At 48.7% G+C, this 9,631-nt stretch overlaps 1 long non-coding RNA gene across 1 annotated transcript in view; it reads left to right on the top strand.

The window, feature by feature from the left end:
* The window catches only part of LOC105853550, a 10,041-nt gene extending 1,557 nt beyond the window's left edge, over window positions 1–8,484 (top strand). The window contains exons 2-3 of the long non-coding RNA XR_001145384.1: window positions 6,633–6,714; window positions 7,175–8,484. This is a non-coding gene — a long non-coding RNA (uncharacterized LOC105853550). The remainder of the gene's footprint in view (window positions 1–6,632; window positions 6,715–7,174) is intronic.
* The last annotated feature ends 1,147 nt before the right edge of the window (window positions 8,485–9,631 follow it).

Below are 9,631 nucleotides of genomic sequence, written 5' to 3'. Positions count from 1 at the left end.
CTTTGCCCCTGCCCTTTCTTTCCCTCGGTGCCCACCCCCTGCCTCCCGTCCGCCGCTGTCCCTCCCGCGCCTTCTGCGGCCGCGCAGCCCGGTTCCCGCCCGTGCAATGGGTTTGGTTCGGTTGCTTTTTGGCGAGGGCGCCATTCCCGCTGGGCGCGGGGCGAGTGTGCCCCCTGGAGTTGCGCCGCGCAGCGCCCTAGCTCCGGGTTCCCCGGGATGAGTTTTGACCCCTGCCTGCCTCCACCTGTCCACCTGCCGGGGTCGGGCGGCGTCTCCGCCGGTACATTTCGGCCCGGTTGCGCCCCACCCTGCGGACTGGCTCGCCGCACGTTCTGGATGTTTCCCGAGGGTTTTGTGCGGGTTTTGTGCGTTTCGCCGCTTGTGCTCTTTGTTTTAATTATCCAGAATCTAGGCGCCCAGAGCCGGTTTGTGTATGATTCGCGTCCTTATGCCCCGACTTCCACTTTGGACGGAAAAGAAAATGAATTAAATAGACCAATACAACTGCACTCAAGCCCCCGAAATCAGGGGCATGGCTCTGGGAGTGCTCACAGCTATAACACACACACACACACACACACACACACACACACACACACACGGGCACATCTTCGGCTTTGGGACACAGGTTGGGACTGGCTGCTTCGGGACCCGGGTTCTGCTGCCAGGCTGCAGGACCCCTTCTTGCCCCTGGCCCTGGACTTTGCGAAGGGCATGGCTGTGTCAGAGGCTGGACAGCTGCCTGGGTCCCCCCCACTGCTGCTCTGAAACAGTTAATCCACCTTCCAGAGTTCACCAAGCATGCCTTGGGCACTGGTGGGCTTGTGGCGCTGATAACAGAGCAGGCATCTGGGAGCACACAGCCCTCTCCCTGTGGATGTGCCACACTGGAAGGCCAAGTCAGGGCAGCTGTCAGAGCCGGTGGTGGTAGAGATGGGATGTCCAGGCTTGGCTGAAACCTGCTTTGGAAACCCCTGTGTCTGGCTGTGCCCTCAGCCATCTCCACACCGGCCATGCTCAGCAGCTCAGCTGAGTCATCCTGTCCTGTTTTTAGGTCACCTGAGGGCCGTGGCACTGGGCGAGGCTCTTGGCCCTTGAGTCACTGGCTGCAAGGTAATGCTTCCTATTCGTGGTTCTCCAAGCTCGGGCCAGCATCCAGATCACCAGGACACATCTCTGGACCATCCCGCCAGATTTACAGACTCAGTGTGTCCCGGATGAGGCTAGCTTCCCAAGCTAGCAGCTTTTTAAACATGCCATCTAGTGCGGCTGTGATCCAGAGACCCCAATTTCAGAAGCAGCCGCTGTTAGGGGAGGGTCACTTCTGCTCCAGTCAGCCAGCAGCTATCCCACTTAAGCATTTGAAGGTGTCTTTGCTTGACATCCCTCCCCACCACCCCTGTCCCATTTCCACAGACCCAGAGCACTTAAAATGTTCCTGTCTGATGTGGAAAAACCATTTATTCTATCACGTGTCCAAGAGGATGAAAGATTTGGTGGCTTTGTCCCAGATCTTGTCCATATTTTTTCTGTCAGGTCAAAGTATAGACGATACTTTCAATGTATGTAGAGAGAAAATCACTGGCCAGTTCTGGAAAATGGGATTCCCCATCACTTCTGGGGTCTCCACTTGTCTCCCTGGGCCTTTCTCTTCCTTCAGTATACACAGACTCAGTGGGTCTTTGGGAAACTAAATGTTTCCCTCAGGTTATTTGTAATCAGGACTCAAGAGTTTTCATGGACTCGAGTTTTCAACACCTGTGAGCTTTAAGGATTTGAATTTACCTCACCATAGTAAATGTGGGGGTGCTCCAGTAGAGACTGGACTGTTTGTAACCTCCTATATCCAATGTCTTACTTACTCGCCATCTGCTGTGGTCCTGCTGTGTGTGAGGGACCTCCAAGCCCTGGAATCTAGACTGTTTCATGAGAACCAGCAGGTCTGCAGATAATGCACCAAAACACAAGTTGTTGTTCAAAAAGAAACATTCATGTTTCATTTCTAGCCACTCTGGCTAGAAAGAGGTCAACATTTCCATCCGTAGTGAAATGTGCTTTGATCCAGAAGATAGACCTTATTATGGCCCTGATGGCCTCTGTACCATTTCTGGAGTAATTCGAAAGGTGGGGACTATTTCAGGAACAACGTTTTATTTCAAAGCACTCTTTTGGCCCCCTCTGGTGGTGTAGGGGTTAAAGCGCAGCACTATAAAGCTATCTGCAGTCCCTGCAGGAGTTCCAGCCCAGACAGGGAGCTGACCCACATGGTGCAGCAGATCTCATCTGTCCTACCCACTGCTCCCCTCAGCAAGGTATTTCAGTCAATCTGCCTGTTCTGCTTCCCACTCTGTCTCTAGTGAATCCTCTCACTCCCTACACCTCTGGCCTGTACTCCAGTTCTTGTATGCATAAATAAATAAATCTTAAAAAAAAAAAAAAAATCCCTCTTTCCCATTGCCCTGTGATGGGTTTGCATTGATTGGTTGGTTTGAATTAGGTGTAATGCTCCACTAAAATGTGAACACCCCTAGGGATAGTGTGTCTCTTAACCATCAGTGAGTCAGTTTATCACAGCGTCTTATCAAGGCAGGGAGGACCACTCACCTCAACAAAAAGGACAACAGCAAGGGGTGGTGAATGACGTGGGCTTACCTGTGGGAGCAGCACCCAGAGACCTGGAGGGGAGGGGCTGTGCAGTGTCTGCACTGAAAGTGCTTGTCTTCAGCATGACCTGAAATGATCGAAAATCAGTAAAATCTCAGGGACCAATGCAGCTAGCCTGCTGTGTATTTGCCAGATAAAAATATCAAAAACAAACAAAAGTAACCCCCATGTACCATCTTTTCGCAACATTATCTCACTGAAAAACAGGACTTTTCACCAGCAAAAAGAAAACTAGGAAGGACTTAACATCTTCAGTCTTCCATTGAACTTTGGGAGTGAAAAACCCCCAACTTGCTCCCCTTACCCTGCAACCCTGCAGGAACTTCCCTTCAGCATGGCACCTGGAAACCACATTTCTCAGGAAAAAGGATGCAGCAGGAGGAGAGATCTAGCCCTGCATCCACTACTGACCTCTGGTTACAAGGGCGATGGACACTCTGAGGGAGTGAAGAATGTGCCTTCTGCACCCACCCCTCTAAGTCCTTGGGGTCCAGGCAGATGGTCCCAGCCCTAGGGAACCTTCTGTCATGACCTTGGAACAAAAAGCCATGGGTCATTTCTCTCTGCCTCCTCCTAACATTGCCTGTAGCCTCACGTGGCAAATGGCTGAGCCTGCTTTACATGGTAGACCAGTTCTCCTTAAGGAGACAAGCTGTTTCTCCATCAGCCTTGGCTGTGCCAAGCCTCCCTGTATGGAACGTTCACAGACGTTCGCTAAGTAAGAGCGAACTGTCTTCGTTTTTCATTTTTCTTTCAACCCTCCATTTCCTGTCTCTCTTCTTTCCTCCTTTTCCTTTTTCATTCATTTTGATCTCCACCATTAGAACACAGCTTTTCCCACAGCCAGGGCTCTCTGGAATTCAGAATCTTTCTCCCCTTGTCTCCTTCCTCCAGAATAACGATGCATCAACCATGACATTCACCTTTCATCGCAAAATAAAAGACAAGAAAATAAAAATAGCAGAAATCACTGTCAGACAGCACCATTCTCATCTCAACAGCAGGAAAACCTTGCTCCTTCCTCCTACCCAGAAGCTACTCAGGATTTTCACTTTTCCCATGACCCCGAGGCTTTGTCTTCTGTGAATCCATTTCCTATCTCTGTTCTTCCTGTTCCGTGTTCTCCGTTGTTACCGATTACTCCCATCCTCAGCGCCACTGCCCGTCTTTTGAGCTTCAAGTCTCTGATTCTGCCAGTTTTCCTCTGGGCCACAGAGCTTTCGCTTGGCGAAGTTGTAACAAAGAGGAGATGGAAGTGGTAGTGCAAGCTGAGAGCTTTTCCGTGTATTTCTGTGAAATGCTGAAGGTCTGAGAACCACTGGGTCTGTAGCCCTGGCATGCTCAAAATGAGCTCTATTTCTGGGCCTGTCAAATGAAATGTTGTTGCTCCTAGTTATTTTTGGCTCTTTGCCCTTCTGAATAGGTGCATATTCAGCTCAATTCGTCCCCACCCTGAGCTGAGGAAACGGCAGGCAGCTTCCCTTTGCCAAGCCTCCTCCCGTGTCAAGAGCACTTGCCCCCTTAAGCAGCAGCTATAATGAGCTCTCTAGACTGAACAGGGTTATTGGTGCAGCACCCAGGTGGGCTGGGAGATCCACCCTCTGGATGCTGAACCACCAAGGAAGAGCTCGGTGGGTGCATCACGAAGCTCACGCCTCTGCTCTCATTCCTAGGTCTCTATCTTGCCCACTGGGTGTGACTGCATAAGCTTCTCCTGCCATGTTTGGGGGACCTGGGGTGTGGGAGCCCAGAAATATATGTATACAGATGACTTGAGAAAGGAAGGGTGACCTGGGAGGCCGAAGGTCAAGGGCACATGTCTGTAGGTGGAAGCATATCTTTGAAATGGAGATAAGGTTGGTGTGAATGTCCAGTTCCATTTGGGACAGGAGAGAGGACAGCTTGAGCAGACACCATGGAGAGGACGGCAGGAATAATGGAAGAGCGAGAGTAAGTGAGACACTGAAAAATGTGGGTGTGTCTCCAAGTCCTGACAATATTGTGTAACTGCGTGCTGCAGCCAGATTGTGATGCTCGGGCAGACATTAACATCAACTTAGGGCTTTTTGTCTCCTGGGTAATATGAAATATCAACTAAAATGAAACGTCAAGATCAGCTGTCCTTGTAGGGATGCTGGTCAGGTTTGTATCCTATCCAGAGACACACAGCAAAGGGGAAGCAAAGCCAGGATCCTTGTCACAGCAACACACCCGTCTGACTTTTCTGGAAAGTTCCTATCACTCGGACATATCCATTCATTTCGTCCACATGACAAGCAGCCTCAGCCTACCGAGGAAGGAACTGAGCCATTACCGACATCCCAGGTTCTTGGCCAGGAGGTGGCAGAGTCAGTTTGGATTCAGGGAAAATTCAGGCAGGAACTCAGCTTATACCACAGCACTCAACTGCTGCTGGTGGGAAGTGGTATGCAGCGTGTCGGGACTCATCTGGGTTTTAAACTCAGGTCTTGAGAGGGACCTGCCAGGTGCTTGAGAACACGGCTTCCTGTGTCAGACTCAAGGTCTGCTCCATCATCACCTGGGTGATCTGGCCCAGATCAGTAGGCCCCTTGAACCTCTGTCTCTGTATCTGTAGAAATGGGCATATAGTAGTTACAGATCTGCCCACTGACATGGCGTGTGAGGGCCAGGTAAGTTTGCACAGGTGAGCATGGGCCAGTATCTGTGTATTCTCATTTGTGCATTATCATACTTGCTGACTTCCCAGAAAGGCTCGCAAAGAAAAGCACATTGCTTATAAGAGTATGAAACATAGAAAAAGGTTGACAAATGCCCATGCGGTACGTCTCCAAAGATGCCCCCACCCGTGAACCACATCTCCTGTTATATAAGACCCAAAGGGTGATGGTATCCCATTTTTTTCTCTTGGGGGGGAACAGCTACCACATATGAACTGTGAGTGATGAGGAAAGCCAAACTAGTCACCTGAAGAGAAACATTTAGCCAACCTCCAGCGCTTTGGTCCCCTCAGCCCGGTGCCAGGCATGTGAGCATGGACAAGCCATCCTGAATGTTTAGCCCCACTGGGTGTTTACATGACTTGATCTCAGCCACCATCTGATGGGAACTGCGTAAGCGTCCAGTAAGAACTGCTGGCTGACCCCTGCCAGCTCACTGAACTAAGACAGACAAAAGTGAATTGTTCGGAGTCACTAAGTTTGGGGGCAGTTTCTTCATAGTCATCGATAACTCCAACACTGCCTTATTTTTCCTGAACATTATAGTCAGCTTTGAGCCTCCTGGCATTCAAAGCAAAAAAAAAAAAAAGTGGGGCGGGGGGGCAAGATGGATTATAGACACATTCTATTATCTTAAAATCCTATGATCTACGAATGGGTAGCTCACCTGACTCACGTCTTGTAGTCAAGCATGAATGGAGATTAGTCTACCTGACATGAGAAACTTGGCTTATCTTTATCAAGATCATGGTTGTGCAATTTCTATCACCTGCCTTGCTAGAGCGAACCAAAGAATTACAGTTATCATTAACAGGAAAATGCCCTGTGCACCTGGCCCGAGTCACTCAGGCTGTCACTCAAGCCGGTTTTCTCCCGTTTATTCTTAGTACACCTCCTGTCTCTTTCTCCTCCCAAATTAAGTCACCAACGGGTTGGGTGACTCCAGGATCCTAAGTGGCTAGAATTAATGGTTAAAATAGAAATGCTGAAAATAGTGGAAACTGAAACCGATTTGGATGATTTATTCAAATCTTCGGGAAAGAAAAATAACTATTGAGCCCAGAACTGAAATTTAGGCTTGTGATTCCTAATCAACCAGAGTGTGACACTTTCCTAGTGTGAAGCTCTCAAAGAGAACAGAGGAAACATTCCCCACGACTGTGCTGGTGTCCTCTAGACCTGGCTCCGGAGGGCAGGGGATGTATCTGTCTTCTGAATAGCCCATGCCGAATGTCTTACTGCTGCTTATTAAAGCCCTTCTTCTTTCAGTGACCTTCTGAATCTACAATAATAAAAGACATAAAGAGGACGGTGAGCCAGTGACGTCTGAACTCCGCAGCGTGGTCTCTCGGTGAGTGGATGTCGCTTGCCTTCTGGCCCCATTCTGGGAAGTCTGGGTTAGCATGTGGGGTGTTTGAGGTCACCATACTCCCCCGGGACTTTTGCTAAGCCCAGAGAAGCCTGGGAAGGTAGTGGACTTTGTCTTCTGTGCCTTTGCCCTCATTTTCTATATTCTTCCCACTCACTTATCTGCACACCCTTAACAGACTTCGGGGTTCTTATACTGAAATTCCTTGGGGTAGCCTAGTGCTTGGGAGAGAGGGCCAGATGGATCCCTTACCCTATATTTACATAAATGCTTTCTAACTATCGCGATATCTCACATCTGTGTTTTAATCCATTTTAAACATTTAATTTATTCCTAAGAAGCCTATAGAGTAAGTTACTACCAATGGCTGTGTCCTCTCAAAAGATATGTGGGGGACCTACAGCTCATTTTACCTCTCATGCCCTGACTTATTTGGAAATAGAGGCTTAGATGTGATCAAGATGGGTCTTAACTACCATCGGTCCTAACATCACCGCTGACAGACAAGCAGATAGAAATGAGACTCAGACATACATAGGGATGCGATGTGAAGACACCGGAGGAAGACAGAGACTGGCGTGATGTTGTCACAAGCCCAGGAGCTACCAGGCCCTGGATGGAGAGGGTCCTTCCAAGGGGCCGTGAGATGGAGCATGGCTTGCTTGGCATCTTGAGTCTACCTCCCAGACTGTGAAAAAATGAATGTCAGCCACGCAGCCCACCCAGTTTTTGGCACTTGGTTCCTCCAGCTTAGAAAACAAAAACATCGGTGCAATTTTCATCCGATGTTACCGAGCTCCTACTGTGGACCAGGCACAGTGATGAGCTCTGGAAAACAGAACCAGGACCAGGCCACAGGTTGACGCAAGCAAGCCCACGCTGCTGAGCCTCCTGATGACGTTCCCGACTGGCCCAGGCCCCCAAGCCTTCGCTTCCCACACAGCCATCTCAGAAGTAGAACCTGTAGGGACCAGAAGCCACTTGGGAGATCCCCGGCCCACCCCCATGGTTTTCCAAGTGTGCAGCTGGGGTCCAGAGGGGTCATGCTGCTGATGGAAAGTCGGCTTCGGACTCCCCAAACACCATCTCACTCCCTGACTCTGATTAATTCATGTTATGAATAAATTCAACAAACAACAAATGTTTGTCGAATGAACACTAAATTATTAATGACTGGTAAAGAGAATGTGTTATACCTCCCAGAGGTATTGGAATGTAGAACAATGCCTTCACCCAGAGAAGTGAATTTCTACTAGTGGAATATGGGACTGGGGCTGGGGGTGGGCGAAACAGGCCAGAGAGTTTGGGGAGGGCGGGCGGTGTCTTACGCAGACCCTTTCTCTCCAATTCCTAAAGCCCCGACTCTGTCGGCCGGCACAGCGCAGGGCTGTCAGCGCAGGGCTGTCAGCCGGAGAGGATTATGGAAGTGGGCTGAGGAGGAGCTTGCCCTACTCTGTGCTCAGAGAGGTTGTGCAGGGCATAACCATGCCCTCTGGGATGCAAAGGGAAGCCCTGGCCTCATTATAGGCGTGTACACGACTGCTGTTTTAAACTCCAATACTGCTGAACAATTCAGAAATAGGTCCATTATAGGTCTGCTTTACCCCCAGGGCGTTAACATAGGTCACTAGAACATCCAAGATTGCACAGTAATTCAAACTCTTAAGAGGGGAAGGAAATAATCTCTTCACCAATACCCACCCTTTCCCCAGCAGACCAGGGAGCGCCTCTTCATTTCTGTAGTGCTTTGAAATAAATGGCTCTTACATGGAACTTGAAATCTAATTTTTTCTTCAGCTATTAATTGATAAGAGCAGCTCATTTTACCTCTCATGCTCTGAAGTAAGATTACAGTGTAAATAAACTGGGTCAGGTTTAGCAGGATGGAAGTGAACTGTTCCCTAATTCCTCTTAATCTCTGGTAAAGGAATAAGTAGACGTCAATATTCAATAAGCAATTATGGCTCCTTCACACTGGCACTAAATCAACCCAGCGTTCCCTCAGAGACAATTCCATGAACTTTGAAACTGTTCTCTTCAATTGCAATCTCTTGGTTTTGTTCTAGCCCGTGAGGGGAGTGGAGGTCGTGAGAGGGATTTGTTTTGATTTATATTAAGTTTCAGAGTATTGGGCATATCCAGCACCACTTGAAACAGATCAGGGAAGGGGTCAGTAAACAACAGTTTCCTCGACTGCTGGTAATCACGCCGAGCTCAGCAGTTCCTGAGACTCGCTTCTCATTTTCCCAGCGCATTAGAATCATTATCTGATTATTAATCTCACCCCAGAGTTCTGAGCAGCTTATGATGCTCATTGGAGTTAATGAAGGCTTTTACCTATAGATCTGGTGCTAAATCATTGTGATTGACCAAATGCCCACAATATGGTCGGCACTAATGGAACTGACAGAAGTGGGGGAAGGGTTAAAAAGAATTAAAAGGAATGAACAGAAATTAAGAAGAGGATGGAGAAGGACCAGATAGGAGGAAGGGATGAGACTCCAAATCTGGATTTTAACTTCAAAACGCCTCATTAGGAAATTGGGGCAGTTCAGGAAGAACTCCCCAAATAATCTGCTTAAACTTTAATAAATTATTCATGTATATATACTTATGTGGCAGGCTTTCTTTAGAGAACTCAAGTGCTTTGCAAATATACTTAAGAATTAACTCTCTCCAATCTGAGTGGAACACAGAGGCAGCAAAATTGGTCCATAAAATACAGGAAAGGGGCCCACCCTGGTGGTGCAACAGGTTAGGACATAGCACTGCAAGCTAGCCACAGCTGTTTCAGTGCGAGTTCGATCCCCTGCCTGGGAAGTGACCCACATGGTGTAGCAGACCTCTCCTGACCCGCCTGCTGCTCCCCTCGGCAGTGTACTTCATTGGTCTGCCTGTT

The sequence above is a fragment of the Condylura cristata genome, unplaced genomic scaffold (assembly GCF_000260355.1).
Source record: "Condylura cristata isolate star-nosed mole 26May11 unplaced genomic scaffold, ConCri1.0 scaffold00012, whole genome shotgun sequence".
NCBI lineage: Eukaryota > Metazoa > Chordata > Mammalia > Eulipotyphla > Talpidae > Condylura > Condylura cristata.
This window is presented reverse-complemented; position numbering and strand designations above follow the sequence as displayed.